Source organism: Zosterops lateralis (assembly GCF_965231275.1).
Source record: "Zosterops lateralis genome assembly, chromosome: 2".
Taxonomy (NCBI): Eukaryota; Metazoa; Chordata; class Aves; order Passeriformes; family Zosteropidae; genus Zosterops; species Zosterops lateralis.
Genome location: NC_139763.1, coordinates 80817879 through 80839398, shown reverse-complemented (window position 1 = coordinate 80839398; position 21520 = coordinate 80817879).

The window sequence follows — 21520 nt, the reverse complement described above, 5'->3', positions numbered from 1 at the left end:
TGATTTGCACTTACACTACATATTCACGCTTATGTGGGACTTTGAAGGAGAGTTTCAAACTGGGAGAAGAGTTTGTCTTTTCTTATTTATTTATATTAGCTGCAGGTGAAATTTTCACATGAGGTAACATTGCCATTTACCTGATCCTTAATGGGCATTTAGGCATCACCTCATCTTGAAGGCCAAAGATTTGGGTTATTTAAATTATTTAAATTGAGTTATTGAAATTGTTTTTCTCCAGAGATCTGTGTGATTTGGGGGAAGAAAAGTTGTATTCTACTCTGCCTTGTGCCTTCTCTATGCCTCAACAAAGTGTCTCAGTGCAAGAGGGCTTTAAATCAGAACAGCCAGTTTATGCACTTGTCTTACACAGGGGTAAATGATGCTGTGAGATAGCTGGGTTATAAAGCAGGACAACCTTTGTGCTTTTGTTTCGTCACCTGTGAAGTTTTGTCTGATTTGGTCTTCTTTGCATTTCTAAGGTAAACTCAAGATCACCAGGAGAGGAAAAAGCAAGATACATCTATTCTTCATATATGAAATAAAATAATAGCTCTTGTAACTGGCAATTGTAACTGAAGATCCCTGAACACTTTATGTAAGAATGCAGCTTCCATCTTAATGTTGGATTATATTCCTACTTAACCAATTATATTTTTTATTTAAAATATCCTTCCCTGATGGTATTAAACACCTTTGTCAAACATTTAAGAAGCTTCCCCTCAGTGGTGAAAAAAGAGGCTACATGTGCAATTTAAATACATCTGTTAGCATGTGGAGATCACTGGTCACTCAAGATGAAGAATACTGAAGACTGTTAAGGTCTTTCAGTTATGGTATGTCTGGTAGTTAACAATTTCTTCTTCAATTCTGTTATCCACAAAATGTGTGAAAACTTTGTGTTATTTTTAATATGACTTCTCTTTTTCCTGTTCCTAGGTACTGAAAAAAAACCCAAAAAACCAAAAAACCCTCCAGCAACAAAACCAAACAACCCACACAAAACTTGTGAATTTCCAACACCAAAACAAATGTAGTACTTTTTATCTTTAACCTCCTTCACCAGCAGGGTATATTGACTATATGCAAACAGCACTAAACAAACAAGATAAGGCTGTTCATACAGGAGAAAAAAATCAAACCTCCAAATCAAGGAAACATTTAAAAAATGCAGGTATACATATACTACTACTTCCATTTGCAAAGGGCACAAACAATCTGCTTAACAAGTTATATATGGCTGAGTACTGGGTCTTCATTTGTAGCAACTGGTTCCCATTGGGATGGCTATTTGGACTGCCATTCTGAAAATAAAACCCTCCTAATCTCTGCAGATGCAGCAGAGACATAGCAACTATGTCCTTAGAACAAGGAAAGAAACCTATTAGTCCTCCAAGTAAACAAGAGAAAATGTTTCCCAACCCAGCTAAATGCTGAAACTTAGCTATGTCAGTGCCCCAGTTAAAAACAAACAAAAGGGTTGCAATAGTCATTGGAGCCTTTCAGCTTCAAGTACATACTCAGAAAGGTTCTCCTTGAGAAGTTAATGTCTAATGAATACTGCAGGAGGACTTGCTGGTTCTGGCTCTATCAAAATCTGGCTGCACAAAGCAATAAACACAAAGAAGGAGCCACAAGTGCAACTTTTATACTCAAGCGGAAGAAAGTTTAACTGTGAAAACATTTCAGAGGCCAGTTTTGATTCCCAAGCAATTTAATTTATGTATTTATGTATGTACTTATTTATTTATTTGTTTATCATGTTATATTTAAATGAGAGGGAGAAAAAAACTAAGGTTCTGTTTTCAAGGTGTGTGGAAAGTGATATAAGGGTTGACAAAAACCTGGAGCTGCATAATGCAGAATATGACAAGGGAAATAATGAATTGAAATGAAGCATTAGAGTAACAGATGCATTACTCAGTCCAGAGCCATATGCACACAGAGCCTTGCTAGAGGGGGAAATGTGCCCTAGAAAGAGAAACTCTAAATTTTACTACAAATCATATGTGGAATTGGAGGAGACATGAGCAATTATGGGATAAAGTGAAGTTCATATTGAAATTACAAACAGAAGACATATACATAGTTATAGAAAATTGTATATGCAATATATTCAATATACCACCACCATTTCTCTTGATTGGCTTTGTGTTAAACCTTCCATTGAGTACTATATTCAAACACTCCTTGTCCTCACACTACCATAATCAGATAGGTGCTCTAAGCACCAGGATGAATCAAAACCTCAGCTGTCTCTCCCGGGCCACTCTCCACTGGCCTTTCCACTTTCCTCCTGTCTTCATCTGGGTAGTCTCCACTGCTGCCTCTGAGTACAATCCCCACATAGCTGCATTCCAGGCAAGGAATTCACTGTCTGTCAGTAGCTTAAGTGTGTGAGGAATATCAACAGCCACAAGGTGCCACTTAAAAGACAGTGGGAAGACAGAAGCACTGGAGAGAGTTAGTCTCACTCCACTGACTGTATTTTGCATGAGGGTGCCCAGCAAGGAAATCAAATCCCGGACACACTTTGCAGGAGTTTGTGCACCTCCCTCAACTTCCCATGCTTCTTTAGCAGCAAAACTACTCAGAAAACTCTCTCCTACTTCTGATTACCATTTTTATTAAAGAAAAGAATGATTGTCTCTGTAAGAGTAAAATAATCCTCTTGTGTATCAGAGAAAGCAGCCAAGTGCAGGTCCATGGCATACACAGGAGGACAGATGTTGGAACTGAAAAAGCAATTAGATCCACAGTGTTTCAGGATTTCTTTTCAATGGTTTGTTGTGGTTCTTACCACAACACATGCATGATTTTTATGGAAAGCAGATAACACTCATAAAAATATCTGTTTCACTAAAACTTGATTTCCTACAAAGATTTTCCCTAACTGCAAATTTTCAATCAGTTCCAGATACAATCATTTGCAAATGGCATCAAAACTGTTGATTTTATTTAAAACAAACAAAGAAACAAACAAAAATCCTTCCCCTTACTAAATCATAAAATGCTTCTGGATGTTTAGATTCAGCATGTCGCAGTTAAGATCTAAAGATTAGCTAAAAAACTGCTCAGAAATCTGACAGAACCAGAAAATGACTATGATTTGTTAAGTGATCAGGCTGGTAATTCTTTTAGATCTGAAGATTGTCTAGTTATTAGAAGGGAATTCTAACTAAAGGTAACCTGGACTGTCTGTAACCATAGCAGTGTGATCACAACATCAGAGAGTGGCTCCTTGCTTATGTGTGCATGCACAAAACACTGGTAACACCTTCTCAGTGCCACAGACAGTCAGAATAACCACCTCTGGCTGAAATGTTTAGGTAGAACACTTCAATCACAGGGGCTGTGTTTTCATTAGCAAGGAAAGTCGTGTTCACAAAATTCAGCTTTGGCTACAACAGACTCTCTGCCACTGGTGATTTTTAAATCAAGAGTGGATTTTGTGGTCTTTGCAAGATAATTCTGGTTCCCTTTCATATCAGCTTTCACAATTGTGTATGATATACTAAATTATTTTTAACTGCAATAATGTCTTCCTATGTTTGGCCAAAAAAATGTTTTTGCTGAAGTAAAAGCATAGCTCCAGTCATGTTTCCAGAAATTCATCACAACACTACCAATATTTCCAAAGGATGAATTCTCACAGACCTGGAATTGGTATCCTTCGGCCTAACAAGGGATTGCTTAAAGAACTATAAGAAGAGACAAGAAAAGAAGGAATTAATGGGAATAAATACACTCAGGTCTCAGTCCAAGTTTTTGATAACACTCAGAAAATGAGACCTCAGGCTTATATGAATGGTAGAAACTGAAAGAATCTCCTGGAACCTGGCATGGAAAAGAGGTTGCGAGTGGGGACACAGGGTGAAAGAAGGAACACAAGGAGTGGCAAGGAGATCCTAGTTCCTTATGTTCAGATCATGTCTCACCAGTCTGTTTGCATAGGACAGAAAGACCTGAAGCACCAGGCACAGCTAAGACACGCCTTGCAAGTCACAACTGTGGTTACATTCCTCCCTGGAGGAAATCAAAGGAAGTTCTACAATCTCCTCCCTCTGGTTCTTAATCTTTCCCCTCTGACTCACTGTGCAACAGCACATCTCCCACCGCTGAGACTCTGGGCTCATTTTTAACATGTCCCAGATATTTGGTGGATAACCTTTAAGATAAGGAGGTCAGTGAACTCTTTAATGAGTTTCAACAATTTTATAAATCTATTTAGCACCTAATAATTTTCTACAGCCTTCAATGGCACTTATGCATCTGGTTGTAACTTTGATGAATGTCCAGCCTTCATCCGTATGTTAAGATAGAAACAGAATTTGAATTGAGGATTTGTAACTTGAACTTGACATTGCAGACATTTAGTGACTAAGAAAAGGAAATGCCCATATGCTCTTTCCAGTTCATGACATAATTTCCTTCTGCACAGTCTTACTTTGGAGCAACATATCAAAATAAATTCAGTAATGGCAAAAATGTTTTGATTGTTACAGCACTTGCCACAAGTGAGTTAAATAACCACTGCTCTTCAAACACTTTCACCACCACCCTGGATTTAGGATATTACAGGCTGGTGAGAGATATTAAGTAACACATCTCAAAGCATTCTTGACATCTGTTGCTGAAGCAGGAATAGACAGCAAGTCTCCTGGGTATTTACCCATTCATTTCACCACAAAATGATCATTTCTGTCTACGATATGAGTTCTTCAGTCAAGAGATTTCAATTACACAGCCCATGAACACAATTCACATCTACCCTTGGAGTAAAAAAAAAAAAAAAAAAAGAAAGCATTGATTGAAGGAAGGACCAACTTCCTTTTTTTTTTTTTTTTTTTTTTTTTTTTTTTTTAATTGGAATTAATTTACGATCTTAGGCTTGACACTGCAAAACAAAGGTTGGCAGCTCACATCTGGGAATACTCTGACAGCATTAACTTGCCCCAGTGCCCCAGAAACTAGGAGAATTTGTTCAGGGCAGCTGAGAAAAAGGTGCCCATTGAGGAGCACAAGAATACACAATCAACTGTGATCTCCATTCTCATCTAAAATGAATCCTCACAATATAAACATTCTCAGTATCTCCAGCTTAAACAGGAAAGTATAAACCCCTTCCAGATAAATGCTGGATAGAACTAAGTACTACGAAGCTGTTAATTGATAGTTTTACCCCATTATGTTGGTGATGTTTGGGGCCACTTGGTACTTGGCAAGGTGAGATCCTGGACCACATTCTCACCATTAAATATGTAGCACTTTGCTACTGTCCTCAACAGCAGTAGGACTGTTCCCTTAAGTTTCAGTGCTGAGAGATAACAAGGGCCTTTCTTCTCCACTGAAAATGGGGATTAAACACATATTTATAGAAACATAGTTTTCACATGCTGTGCTGGTTCAGTGCCAAGATGCTCTGCATACTGCAGGCTGATGCTGTATTCTCGACCCAACAAAACCCAGCAACATGATCAGAAACAGATTTTGCAGTATGAATTTCATCTAAGGGAAGTCAGTGCCTATTGCACTAAGATGCAGTAGAGCTAATATTGCTGCCAAGATTATCTGACTACTGTCAGAATTGCTCATCTTTCAGCAGACATCTTGAAGTAGTTGTTTTACCTGGTACCATTTCTCCAAGCTTTTCAAAATGACATGAACATTTTATAACAAGCTATTATACAGCAAGTCTGTTTTCTTTTTCTCCCTTACAAAGACATGCATTAGAGGTTGGAGGTCAGGGACTTACCTAAATAATTTGTGGAAACTGAAGGAAATAAAATTAATCCCCCAAGAATAAGTTCAAAACAGTCCAACTTGCAGTGAGAAACAGCAGTTCACATGGTTTTGTCAACAGACTTTGTGTATCCCAGGAGAGAAACCACAGCAACATTTCTATAAAGACTTAGAAATTGTATTCTTAACTACTTCAGACTCTTCTCTTGGAAACTGGTCATTGCTCAAATAACTTTTTACTCTTTTGCCCACATGAAAGACTGATTGGATTATGTAGATACAGTGCCGCACATTCCAGTTGTCCCTGCTTACCAAAGGAAATACATCCTTTCCCCACTCTCTTTACCTCCAAAATTGTTTTAAATTACTATCTTTTGGGTGAAAGGGAAGGAGGATTCTTCCATTCTACATCTTATAAAACTTCTATGTTAAATAGTGTTTGGAGATGACTCCTGTTTTATTAGAGGGCAGTAAAGAACTGTTGTGTTATTCTCCTTACTCCTCGCCTTCAATTTTCATACTCAGTGAAATGAGTTCAGCAACCATCTGTAATTCCACCTCTGGCAAGCTGAATGTCAGAATTCCTGGGGTTTTTCCAATGCTAGAGAGCCCGAGGGAAGCAACCACTAGCTTTTTCAAATGTCAAGGGGTATGACATTTTCTACCATTGATACATCACCTTTCAACACGGGAAGCTTGAAAAGTCCTTGTGTCTCCAAAGCAGAGAGAGCATAAAAGTAGCTTCTAATATGGATCATATTATGGACCTTCTTTCTCCTGGAAGAAATGCATGCTTCTCCAAAAGTTCAAGGAAGAGCTGAGACAACAAAACTTCCTTTAAATCTGTCCACGTTAGGAAAAAATCATATGCTTTGAAATATAGCAAATACACTGTAAAGGCACCATGGAGAAAGAGTATGGGTGAGGTACATCTGCATTTTGCTGGTCAAAATGACTGCAGTGTTCTTTGGCTCTATACATATGTGGCCTGGAATAACACAAGACATTTTAAGACACTGACCTACCTCATTGCTGATGGCAGCAGAAGCATAACATGGCTGTTTCTAACTCGGGCACACAAATTGCTGGGCTCTTGATCCAGTCAGTGATGTGATTCTCTCTCCAGCTGCATATTAGAAAATGGGATTGCTATGGGTCACAGTGAGGGTTCTGAAGAGTCAAGGATTTTTCACTGCTTGAGCACGCTGTGCTGCTTTCTGGACACATGCATAAAAAGGAAATAACAGAAAATAAATAAGGTTGCATGGTTAGTGCTCCAGGGCTGCCAACTGTTGCTGTTTTATTGAAGCTTGAGAAATTTACTGATTTACTTAAAGTTGCAGCTCCTTGGGTATGGTGTCTATACATCAGTTTTATTTTCATTTTTCAAGAATGATTCTATTTTTTTATGGTTGAAGAAGAAATTTTGAAGCTTGAAAAATATGAAGACAAATGAAAAAGGAAGCCAAGAATACAGTAGGAGGTGGGAGGAAGAATTGGGTTTTCAGCAATTTGATAGTCTCCTGCATTTATCTCATGCAGTTGGAAGGCGTCTGTGAATCCTGGATTTTGAATGTCTGGAACGTGCAGCACTGAGAAGGGAAAATCTTATTAAACACCCCAAGATACACATATTCCAAGAGATCAGATTGGGAAGGAATAAGCCAAAGAATCCTCCCATTTTCACGTCTCCCCTCTACTACCAGACTAGACCTTTGTCTAGATACTAGCACACTTAAAGTGGGCAGGAATATGTCAATTTTCAAGGACTGAGCTCTAAATCAAAGGACCTGCTGCTCTGGGCCAGTGACTGTAGCTGCAACCTTACTTGTGTTGGCCACAGCATGTGCTGCAATGAGTACTGACTCCATAAAAAATAAGCATATTTGTCAATGATGCTTCCTCACTGCCACAGGGAGGAATGTTGCAGAAGACTTTCCACTTCAGCCAACAGAACCTCTGATCCTCACAGAGTTACATGTCCATGGTCTAACCCCCATCTATGAAATGAGGTTGATTTTATCACAAGGAGAACAAGTAAACTTGGAAATGGCTATGAAAGAGAGTGTGTGATGGGTCAAAATTTAGTAGGCCCAGGCTGGGTGGGGAATATGAGAATTTTTAGGGAAAAACAAAAGTATTCATTCTGGCTTTGGAATGAATGAGATATTTTGCATGGAGCACCTTCTTCAATGAATATTGAACTTCCCCCTATAAACCAATGGGACTAAGAGAAATTTAATTATGCATAGGTGCTGTGCAACATTTCCAAGGCAGAGAACTAAGACCAGCATAGGAGTTAGCACATGATATGCCTAATTCCAAGGTTTCTATTTCCTTCTTTGTGCTGTCATATGCAAAAGTAATTGCTAGACTTCATTTTTACCATCTAAAATTTCTTCCTGAGATTCTTTTTAATGGGGACTCTTTCTTCTTCCACATTTTTTGTTTCATTACATATTACTTTTGTGGTAAAAGAAGAATAAAGACAAAGCAACATTTTGCAGGCACACAGACGGTAAGGATTTTTTAGATGGCATGTTGTGTCTCACAAACAAATTGCTGCTGACTTACTCTACTGTTTCCCATCCTCGTATGCTGCACATACAGAGACTCTTGTTTGCAAATTTCCACTTTCACTGCTCAGACAAAAACACTGGAAAATGTACCATTGGGTTATGAACCAGTCAGTTTGAAGAAAATGTGCTGGCTGGCTCTTTCTGTCAAAGTATCTGTCATAGGCATATTACACATTCCCAGCCAAAAAAAAAAAAAAAAACAAAAAAAAAAAAAAAAAAAAAAAAACAAAAAAAAAAAAAAAAAAAAAAAACAAAAAAAAAAAAAAAACAACAACAAAAAAACCAAAACTTCAGCCTTTTAAAACAAAGTGAACATTTTTGCCATGATATAATTAGCCTCTGGAAATGTCTCAAATTAGGGGGTTTTGCTTTGTTTGCTATTTCATTTATGTACCTGTAATAGATGGCCAACAACATAAAGGATAAGTAGTTGGAAGGTAGTCTTAGGGCACAGATCACTTGGAAGATTTAGGTAACTGGAAAATATGCTTTTGGAAAATACATCTTGTATACAGAAAAAAAAAAAAAAAAAAGCATATTTGCCAGGGATAACAAAAATCATGTATCTGTACAGAAAACAGGATGCTTGAACCCAAGGTGAGATGAAACAGAGCTGAAACCATCAGGCCATCTGAGATTTCAGCCTGCAGAGAGCATGTGGGAAGATTTCTAAGAAAAGCAAGTGAGAAAATAGATATCCTGCTACTGTTTTGACAAAGCAACTGAAGGTGCAATGACCATGCAGGCATGGCTGCCAACCCCCTCTTAAGCACAAATGTCTTGTCTTCAGCAGGGTGACTCAGGGTTCACGTATTGATAGCAGCCTTCCAAGGTTCCACCTTATCTGCACTAAAATCCACAGTGGTAGCCTAGGTTAATCCGCACTGAGATTATTGGACATGCAGGTGTTCAGTTTTGTACCTCAGGAGGGATCTTAGTGCTGTCAGCATGACTGTGCCAACAGGACAACAGTACCATTGAAAGCCAAGAAGGTTACAAAAAATCAAAGTCATCGGCATTTCAAAAGACTGGGCACCAACAGACCAACAACATGCTGGTTCTAGAGGAAGGTTTTCTTCCTGCTGAATTCACAAATGCCTAAGCAGGCTTCTGTGATCATTTGTTATCTATGCATGACAAGTGTAAATATATATTTATAAACACTCATGGTGGTTCTCAAACTTTCTGGACCAGTAGAATTTTGAAACGCTTGTAGGTGATCATATTTCACCATATTCAGCTTTTGACTGAAGAAGTTTTGTTAAAACCTGCTCAGAATCATGGCCCAAGCTGTCAGTGGGAAATTTCCCTTGGGTCACCACAGTACAGTTTTGGAATTACTAAAACAGCATAAAACCTGTCGTTTCACAGCTGAGGCTGGATTCTGACACTGAGACTGGAAGTCAGCAATGTCAAGATAACTTTCCCATGCCCCTCTATCTGTAATTCATGAGTGAGGCTTCAAAACTGCTAAGCATTATCTCACTTCTCCCACTTTGATATCAGTAAAACATGGTTGGATGTGCCTTCACTCTAATGATGAGCTCTTCACCATAATGATACACAGTGAATTAAGAGATTAGCTGAATATCTTGCCTCTGTGCTGACAAGCATGACAAACACAGACTGTCAAAATTAAACATCTATGGACAGAACAGCAGAAAAGGAAAAGCCAGAACCACTGCTCAGAGCAAGGCACTGAGGAATGGGCAGTTCTGTGTTATGGGTGCACCCAGCACAGCCTCCAAGTGCCACCACACACCTCTGTCCCTTTCTCATGGTTTACTCTTTTGCCTCCTCAGGCTGGTATTCCTGAATCTCTTCATCTCAGCAAGCAGGAGTAATTTCACAAAAACAGGCTGTTTGGCCACTTAGAGGTGGAACAGACGTGGCTGTGCTTCCTCCTTCATGGGAGGGCTTAGAGCACCTCTGTCTGTGGGTATGGTGCTGTGAAACCCCATGCACCCTATTACAAGGGGTCACACTGCAGCACCCAAAGTGGGTTGTCCAGTCTTGAAGCCTAGAAATATTCAGCTTCAGTCTGGTACATGGCTGCAAGCTAATGGAGTTTAATGCATTGAGAAGGTATCTTTATAGATTGAGAAGGCACAAAGAGATATTAAAGAACAGGAGTAAACAAGGCTTCAGATCCAGGAATGTGTAATTTACTTTATAATTAATAAATGACCACACCAATTACAGCCATCTAGTGGGCATATGTATTATGCAAGGAGCTGTCAACAAAGTGGTGTCATTTGTATTATTGGAAAATGCACCTCTTTCAAGCTCTGATCTATGTTCCTAATTAAACCAGCCACCACAGGCACCTAGGAACACAATGCTTTACAGAATAAGGGCTGAGCTGCAAAACTGGGATTCTTCTGCCAACCCCACTTAAGGTTGAAAGAGTTTGCATCAAGAGCTTTGGCATATCTCTGCTAATAGTGTAAGCATGGGCTGCAATTGTAATAATCCTTCAGCATTTTAAGTGCAAGAATAAGGAAAAAAAAAAAAAAAGCTCTCCTTCTCCATGAACACTTTGCTTTGAATTTCATCAGCAGGGGATGCATGTATTATTCAATCATACACCTACCAATACTATGAAGTTGCTCTTAATTATACTCCAAGTGGAACCTCTCAGGTAATCAGAATTCAGGTCTAATGCATAGCTATTCCCCTATCAATTTATAATAGACACAATTAATCCAATTTAGAATTTCAAGTTTTAGTGATTATTAAATGCAAACAAGTGTTCATTTTTTTGCTTGAGGGTGGCCATTTTTTTTAAGTGCATCTCTTTTTATGGCTTAAAAATATATAAAGTAACAATTGCCACAAAAGCAGTCAGAGCATTAATATTAAGGAATCATGACAGAGCATAAACTTCAGTGTGCTTGGACTAAACCCTGTGGGAATTCACTTTACCCATCCTCCCTCTAAACGTTTGGGCAGTCCCCTTCAGTTACATTGTGCCTTTATTGCTCTTCTGTTTTTGCCTTGGGAATGATTTACAGCATAACACAGATAATAAACTGGCAGGAATGATCCAGTCAGAGATCCTCTGCTACCAACCAGCATCCTGGCATCTCTTCTGTTTCTTGAATTCCTGCTAAACATGAAAGATCAAGTGGTATGCTTATCAAATTCCTTAAAGCGAGGAACCATATGTCACTCTTTACAGTGAATCAAAGCTTGTAGCTTATGGCAGTATAGTTCCCAGGAGGAAAAAAAAAAAGAAAAAAAAAGAAAAAAAAAAAAAAAAAAAAGGTATATTTGTATATTTAGAAACAAAATAAAAAAATATAAAAATCCTTCCATGACTTAGAAGGCATTATACCTCTGGAAGCAGGAATTGCAAAAAACCACAACTCTTTCTTGCTTTTTCTGTCTAAGTTGAAAATATATCCGACCTATATAATTTTAATGTTAAGTTTCTGATTTACTAAAGTGTGTATATATATATATTATGCTACATACCAACACAACACATTAATTCAAGGGCCTATCTTTAGAAACATGGATTAAATCTCCAAAACTGTTTGTGTTTCATGCTCACTGTATATTTATAGATGTTGCATCTATCAGGACACTTATTTCCTTCTTGTAGGCCGTTAATGTAAAAGCAACCTTTAAAAACACTAAGGAAACAAAATTAACCCTCTCCCCCTTAAAACCCAACTTTTCTTCCAGGGAAGCAGAAGGAATATTTTGGAAGAAAGGGAAGACAGAATTCACAATTTTTCTGAGGAATCTCAGCACTCTGTATTTTTAGTCATCTCTGGCTGTCACAACTGTGAAGAAAATCCAAGCTGAGCTTCACTAGAGCAATGGCGTGGGCTTGGAACAGCAGAGCAGCCTGAAACAATCGCTCCAAGAAATATAAACTGCTGCACTCCTCACATCCAAGATGCTAACTCAGATGCTCATATGCTAACACTGTTAACTGTTTCATGGCCCACCAGAGCGCAGCACAAAACCCACAAAGTTCTGCACAGTTTGTGCCGAGCGCTTTTCCATCGGTTTTCAGCATGCCCAGGAGGCCTTCCAAAGGAGCAGCTGGTGTGGATTTCCAGTACATATGCTGTTCGTGAACCAGGCCCACTCATCCACTCCCATGTTTTGCCATGGGACAGCACTAGGTTTGGTGGAAATGCGATCTGAGCCTTTCCTATGTGCAGAAATAGCTCAGATACATCAATACAGCAATTCAGCCAGAAGATCTGCTCTGCACCAAGCAGCACTAAGCACTTGGGTCCAAAGCTGCCATTGATGACTGTACTGCTTCCAGTATCCAAAGCCTGGACAGGGACAGTCAGTCCACTGTGCTACTGTGTGAGCAGTGACCTCTGCCAGCTCCCTGATGTAACTTCTGGGTCTCAATAAGGCCAATCTCCTTCCTCCTACATGGGAAGAGGCTCCACCAGGGTGGCACAATGCTGTAGTAACTCCAAGGATTAGAAAAAGAACAAGGGCTCTCCAGTCATTTTATTCCTCACTCCATTTTTTAATTAGGACACAATTTGTTCCTTTATTTGTGAACCTTGCCATTAAACATCCCCAACATAAACTATAGAAACCTCATCATCTCATCAGAAACGAGCAAAATATGAACCTACGAGGTGAAAGAATAAAACCACAAAAGAAAAACATAATTAAGCACACGTTTTTAAAGCACAGAAAGTGCTTAATATCCTGAACAAACTACTAAAGGAAGTGGTGAACTCTCCACCACTTGGGGTCTTTGCAGCAGGTTTCTTCTGCACCTTTCCTGAATTTGTGCATCAGACAAACACACGTTTTGCGCTTCATGCAGGGTAACTGAATGAAATTAAATACCCTGTTATGTGCAGGAAGTTCAGTGATTTAATGGTCCCACTTTGCCTTCAGCTTCCTGTATTCAGCTGCTCATAACTAAGGCCTTTACTGAGGGCCAATGTTGTGTTGAAAAGTCTTCTGTTCTTTTTTACATTTCTGTATGTGTATGTGTGTATCACATCTATAGAAATTCATCTTCCTATGAATGATGAGTTGCATTGTGTCACTCAAGTCCTGCAGCCTTTCCAATGTAAAAGAGAGCAACACAAAATGTAAATTATTTTTATGGCACTTCACAGCCTTGGGTTCATCCTGGAGCACACATCCATCAAGGCACAAGATTAATCATACCTCCTGGAGTAGCACAAGGTGCCTTCATTATAGGGCCTCCTTCATGCATCAGATGCTCTATTTTTAAACTCCTTTGCTGCAATGAGCCCAAGGCTGAGGGAAAAGTCTGGGGATTTTCTTGACTTTAGATGATGTTGTGCCTCAGTGATGTTTCTGCAATGCAAGGAATGACTCAGCTCTAGGTTGCAAATTTGACTTTAGGGCATGTAGGATCAGTACAGTTGTAGCCATATTGAAAACACAAAGTCTTTCTGGTCAAAGCTTTCTCAACAAACTGAAATAGCAAAATCAGCCAGTTGAGCTTTTTTTGGTGGAGGTATGTACTTTTCATCAGCACAGTTCTATCCCTGGACATTTTTCTGCTGCTTCCAGTCTTTCTCAGCCTTTTTGGACCCACAACCTTATATTTCTCACATCTTCTTGTTGCTTTTTGGTCCTGCTACCCAGGTGTGATTATTTTCACAGCCATGTCCAAGTCCATATCTTTTCTCAATCTTTTGGAAAAATTTGGTCTTCCTTTTCCTGCTGTCAGAACTGCCTTGATCCAAGCTGCCTAACCAGTCACAGATGTTTTCACTGCATGCTGCTAAATCAATTTAAACTTTTGCCCACTCCGTACCCAGCAGCCATGTCAAATTACCCAGTGGCTTTTATAGACAGTCTGACAGAGAGACATACAGAGGCTAGGGCCACAGGTGTCCATAACAAAGAACCTCACAGACTGAACTGAAGCAGGCACAAAAGCAGAGCCAGCATCATATATCCACTGTCTGGGCTTCAGGGGTATTTTTAGGGCATCTATTGATGAAGTGGAAGCCAATTTTTTGTGTGTCATTGAGATGATATGGCTGTGATGGTAGAACCCAAACCTGACAGAAAGTGATTGTCAGAGAGAGAGGGTAATTTATAAAAAACTACTCAAAATGCTTTATTTGTCATCTATTTTATTAACACACTATGTGTTTTTTCAAAGAAAAGCCAAGGTGAAATTGAGAAATTACTCAAAGGGGATAATAGAAATTGTAGGAAATAGAGGTGGAAAAGGATCTTAAATGTCATTTACAACCACTCTCACAATTTGTGACAAACAGCAGGACAGTAGCCCTCTTCAAAACTTTTTCAAGAATATGACAAAATTCTTCATAGCTCTCTGAAGGACTTGAGTCTTCCTTACTTTTTATGTATGGGACTGCATGAGGCACACAGACCCATGTCACCCCAAAAATAAATCAACTATGCATGCAAATTTTAAGGAGAATTTGAGACACTTTTAGAGTTTATGTACCTGTGTTTGTAGTTTATATACCTACATGCATTCCAAATCAGCTCTGTAGCTGCATACATATAATTTGATCCAGCCCATCATTTTCTCAAGTGATTCTCAAAAAAAAAACAACTAGAAATGGCCATTTATAACATGTAAGGATGTGGTTTCACAATGCCAGGTTTTCACCAGCAAAAGAACCCAGTTCCTTGAAGTAGCTGATGGGATGATCCCACAAGAACTCTGTCAGCGGGAGGAAAAGCAGCACACCACAGCCTGGGGATACAAAAAATACCCAGTGTAAAGTCAGGAAAATGTTTCAGACCAAATTCTTTGTAAGATGAAACTCTTGTAGGGTTTATAAAGTTTGGCCAAAATTTGTGCAACTGTGCAATAGAACCAAGAAGTAAATTTGGAGAAATACCTTGATAGCAGAGAGGAAGTCCAGGTTGCTATATCTGTATTTTCCAATTTAATTACAAGAGAACTGCATACAGTAGGGAAACACTCACAGTCCTATAGACTGTGAGTCATCATAATCATATTTGGCACAAGTTTTAATAGTATATTCCTGTTTAAAATAACCAAGAAAAGTTAGGAGTAAGACATGTAACAAAATCAAAGAAGAAACTATTTTTAATCAAAGAAGCAGGCAATTGAAGCTTTATTTCCTCCGAATCAAGCCAGCACAGTGGTGGGCACAATTCAACGATGTTGCAGCTTCCTATTTTAGTGTCTCACTGAGGCACTGGAAGAGCTAAGGAAATGAATACATTTCACTAAAATCAAAGGCTAACTTCCATGAGTTTCGTCCTTCTGTAACCAATTTCATAATTAAGCAGGTAATCTTGCTAACTCATTGCTTGTTGCTTTAATTTCAAGCCTGCCTAGCTCTTGAAAAAAAATTCAATAAATCTGACAAGCAAAAACCCCATGCTTTTCCAGAAAACTTTCATCAAAAGCACTGATATAGTTAAAACCTGCTGGAGGGGCTGCATCCCAAAATACAAGCATGAATCCCAGAAAACAGGCTGTGCTTCCCACCATTTTGCAAAGGACAGGGATACTCTAAGACCTTTTCAGCTGGCACGGATCACTTTTACATGATCCATACCCATTAACAAAACTGGTACTAATAAAAAGCATCACAAAAAGTGAAGCACAATTTTTTTCCTCAATTTGCAGCATGTACTCGTCCAGCTAGGTTGACTCCTATTCTCAAATACATGATAGCTTTTGAGTTATAATTATTTTTAATTGCTGTTTAAAGATATTTACACTCTTAAAGAATCACGCTTTTTCATCATGATTAGCTACTGATTTTCAGAAACTGAGGATGTATTTACCAGCAAGCTGCCGTGATATCAAACAGAAAGCTATTTCATCACACACTCATACTACATTGGCAATCATCACCAGGATCTGGTTTCTGGTGCCTGGAGTAGCATTTGTTGACCAGACATGCCCCAAAATCCAAACTTTACTTTCTCAGCCTCTATTTTGGGTGGAGAAGCTTGTCCTTTTGAACTCTACTGCAATCATCATTGCGTACCAGCAGCATAAACCTTTCTCAAACACAGCAAACATGCATCCTTTTTAACCAGACATGATGCCTTTCCTAAAAGGAGCATCTTTCAGAGTAGATGCTTGACCAGACCTTGTACCACTGCTTATACAAAGCAGCTGAAGCAAGTCATCAAATATGACAGACTCCACATGGTGGTGATATAGCCCACCCACTCACCTAACTAAGGGTTAACACTCCCATCTGACTTTACCTTCTGAATGCCTTTTGAAGTTATCAACATTCGTGCTTTTGGCACCTATAACCAGTTGAATGCCCTTAGAGACAGCACTAGAGGAAGTGAAAATCAGTTTTTCCCAAGCAATCCTGATCCCAGCATGGACCAGATGATGAACTTTGGTCATTTCCCATTCCAAATACTTCCACCAGAATAAAAGGCAAAACATTGAACCTGAATTCTAAGTGGAAAGGCTGAGAGAATTAGGCTTGCTTGGCCTGGAAAAGAGTGTCATAACTGCAACCTTTCAGCACCTGAAGGGACTCTACCAGACAGAGACTCTTTGCAAGAGCAAGAAGTGTGAGGACAAGGGGAGATGGTTTTAAACTGAAAGAGAGTAGTTTTAGATTACAGGTTAGGAAGAAATTATTTACCACGAGGATGGTGAGGCATTGGTGCAGGTTGCCATACCTCTGGAAGTATACAATTCCAGGCTGGATGGGGCTCTCAGCAACATGGTCTTTCAGAAGGTGTCCCTGACCATGGCAGGGGGACAAAACTAGACAGTCTTTCAGATCGCTTCCAAACCAAATCAAACCACTCTATGATTCTCTTCTTACCTGGTTTGGGTTCAGCCTGTCTCCTGTCTGACAGCAAGCATATGCTCCCAGATCCAGTTTGTAGCCAGAGTTTTCCTCCCCTGGATTCACTGATTTACAGCAACATTCAGAGCAATCTTGACCTTCCAGAGCAATACTGCTTGCCAGGAAGCCCTCCCTCTTTGCTCTAGCCACACGAATCCTTATCCTCTTTTTAGCCTCAAAATGGGTGAAATAGCTCTTGAAAGCCTGCAAGTGCTACTCCGTGTGCCAGCTATGAAACCTGTGGGGTACATCTTGAAGATTTATTTGGGTGAATTTTCACAGTGTCAGTCACACATACACAGGAAGAAATAAATCCATGAAACAAGATTTTCCTGCAGGCTGAGACTCTCTTGACAATCTAACAGCAGGGTGATCTCAGTAGGGTTAATCTAAAAGGAGGCCACTTGTCATCAAGAGTAGCACTGAGAAGGACAGTAAACTTTCTTCTATCAATCTGGTAGTACTTCTCATTAGAAAAACACCCAAACCCACCTGCCATCATCTAGGCATCTTCATGGCTTGTTAAGGCTGCAACATGCTCTCTCAGACAGAGCCTAGAGATGCCAGGCTTGCCTTTGGAAAACAGCTTACCTTAATAAAGTGGTGAGATTTTCCCCGTTCTTGGCACTCAGAAAGCATACTGGGCAAGCAGAAAGCCTGTGGGGATGATTCTCCAGTGTTTGCGTGAGATTTTTCTAATTTCTTTTTTTTTTAATGGCTTTTTTTTTTTTTGGTTGCTACCAGCTGCTTCATATTCTGCCACTTGCTACAGAAGAAGGCTGTTCCAACTTGATAGGATCCAGTTCAGTGCATAGACATCACAAAATCGTAGCTGCAAACTGGTTTATTTTTCCAGTTTACAGATTTTGTTCAAAAACCCAGCAGCAAGTCCTGAGGCACAGTGTGCCAGCACCAGAGACTGAGTGATGCAGAGGTGATTTCTGGAACATCTTTTCCATTTCTAATTCAACTCCAAAAATATTTTTATGACTTCCTTCTTTTCCTTCTGCTGTGATCCATAAACAGAGTAGACATTCAAGCTGAAAATTGCTGAAAGATTCTTATTCATTTGCATGAAAAACAAAGTTTTCAGTTTTCCTGTCCTACTGATGTTACTTTTGAATTCATATCATTGTAATTTTTCAAATAAAAATGCCTGTTGGAATCAGAATAAGGAATTTTGTTCAGATTTACATAGGAGTAAAAAAAGCAGAAATCCCACCCATTCAGGACCCCCATTGGGAATGAATTTGAAAATAAATTGGGAAAAAAATCCAGGAGATATATATTATGGTCAGATTGGTAAATATGCACTAAACATGCAAAATCTGCAGGCAGTGAAACCTGAGGAAGCCTGGTCTACTCTGGATCTATGCCTTGCAGATGTACTCTTGGTGCCTTAATAATGCCTGAGTTCATGTTGTGGCCCTTATCCCAGGGATATTAACAGCATCTCTCTCATCAATCCACCCTCTGTTATATTAGAACTTGTCAAAAAATAATCTCCTTGGGACCACTGCTAAATGTGATTGAAATTGCACAAGCCACAAAAACCCAGGGGGAAGAGAGTGACAGATAGATGCACAGAGAATATGAGCACAGAAGCCCTGCTTCAAAATGAAAGCAGACTAAAAGCTGCTGTAGTTGCATTCAAAGTGATATCCTGCTAATTTAAATCTATCAGTGAACATTTCCAAGTGCACCAAAAAGCGCCAAAAGAACAGGTTGTTTGCTTATAAAGGGAACGCCTTAACCATTTAACTATCACTTTTGTCGACTGATGGGGAAATGCAGCGTTACGTGGGCAATCAGACTGGAAGTTCACAAACACTCTCTGCAGATTTAAAATATGCAGGAGCATGAAAGAGTGTAAAAAATGTAAATCAAAGGAACCAGCTCCTATCTGGATTGAGTAAATGAAAGATCATTGAAAAATGACAGGGTTTGTGGGAAAACAGTAGCTAGAGAGTATGCTTACACATATGCTTGTAAGCTTATATACACTTCTGCTTACAAATAGCGCCAGGAATGTTCTCAGGCACTGGAAATCAGTCCTCTAGACAGCTAACTTGTCAGAGAGTCCCTGACACAACTCATCCCAGGCCAAGTACCCTCTTCCAGCCATGGATTAGAAGTTAGTGTGGATCAAAGGCCAACAGACAGCTTGGTGGCAGCCTCCCAGTTTTATACGGTTTAGAAAGAAAAATGTGTATTAGTCTGGAGCCAGCCCAGCATGACAGAGCAGTACTCCTCCAGCTGATCGCACAAGCCAGAGTGGAGGGAAAGATGCCACATGCTCTGCACTGAAGCCCAATGCCAGACCAAAAGCTGCTGATGCTGTGGGGAAATGTGAGTACCACACATTGATGTCAGCACCACTGCAGATCATCCCACTTTATGTGAGATACCATGCAGCTTGGAAAAGCACCTGGAGAGGGAGAAATGGGAAATAAGTATCCCTATACATTTCCCCCTGTCACTTTAGCTTCAACAATATTCACAAGGTCAGCTCAAGAGAAAAATCAGACATCCCCTCGTAGCAGCCCAAACTACATCAAGCTTATCTTGTCCCTTGGAGGCCTCCCCAGCTTTGTACCCTGACACTCTCCAAGTGCCTCTTAAGCTTAAATAAACTCTTAGACAGGGCTGCCTACCAGCCTCAACACTGGAGAACACCACCATGGAAAGCAGATTCAAGCTGTTATACTCAATTTGTTTTCTTTTTCTTTTCTTTTATGGGCAGAATTTTGGGAGATAGAACAGTGGAAACACACCTAGCACTGACGCAAGTTCTCTCTCCAAATCTGCCTCCCAACTTCTTGTACTTCTCCTGTAAGAAAAATCCCAAACTCCAAGTCCCTTCCCAGACACTAAGGCTATCTTCCGAACCAGAGAGACCTGCAAAAACCACATCATGGAGCCACTTTCATCACTACCTTTGCAGACAAGACACTATGAAGTTCAGGAATGTGTATCTACGTCATCACTTAGCCACCAGCTGTGACTACCCACCAACTTAATGTCCCTTTCTGAAAGTGAGAAGATCCTCCCTCCCAATTTAACAAACTTGTGCACCCACTCTGTGATCAGAGTTGTGAGGGGTAAAATTCAGAACAAAATTAAAGTGCACAAATTTCAGTAAATACTTGTAGGTCTAGATGATGTCCAGTTCAAACAGTGAGGTGATGGGGCTCTGTCGCAATAGGACATGAAATAAACATGCTTGACTCCAGTCAAAAGGCAGTAGAAATCAGAAGGCTTTATTTACAATTCATTCAGCCCTTTTATAACATGCTGCACGAAGAGGGCGAGTTATTGGTCCATAGGGCTGACACCTCTCCCATTGGCTAAGTAACAGAAGTAGCAAACACCTGTTGTTATTATGAGACAGGAATATTGTTTACACAACGTTATTTTAGGAAAAAGAAAACTGTTGAAATGTTTCCCTTGGGAAGAGCTAGCAATTCTCAGGCTCAGAAAATATTGGATCCACAGGACTCTGCCAAATCAACATGCCTGTCCAAGCGCTGACTAAACCTCATATCTCCTATGCAAGTTCATTGTCCTTGAGGTGACTCTAGCCTTCTGGAATCAATTCTCTCTTCTATCCTCTGCCTGCCATGACATCATTCCATTTCCTCTCCTGTGCAATGCAGGACTATATTCCTGACTGCACCCTCCCTGTTCTTTGTCCCAATCCAGTCTATAGCTTTCTCTCATACACTTGCCATCTCAGTGCTCCCAGTCTATGCTCTCTCACCAGCTGTGCTAATCTAACCAAAAGGTCTCACAGAAGAATGGGATACATTAATAAATGCTGTCTTCCCCATCCAATAATCCTTCTCAATGAGCATTTATTTTCAGTCTTTGCCCTCAAGAAGGTGAAGCTTCACAGACATTAAGTCATATGGACATTATAAATAACTTCTAGAGAAAAGCATAAGCCACAAATTGATAAAAGCAGTCAGTTGCTTTTTTAATTGAATGATGAAGCTATCAGGAATGAAAGGAAAGACTCCCAGCATCACTTTTATGTTAAAAAAGTAACTAGCACAGTACATGAGGGGAGCATGATAAGCAAGGACTATGTAAGGAATGGTGATGGGAGAGTCTTAATCCTTTGCTGATGGCATTTAAACTGAAGGACTAAATTGCTTCCATGTTAATTTTGATGTTACCCTGTAATATCTCTGAGTGCTCTTCGGTGAAGCTCTAATACCTTTGCAAAAGTTAATGTTTTATATCCGATTAACTCAAATGGGTAAGATATGTTGTAATGATGGCATGTATTTAAGAAAGACAGGGAAATTAATGGTTTGGGCATAACTCCCCTCTACTGTTTTAGATGGAAAACCCGTGAGACAAGGAACTCTCCTGTTCTAA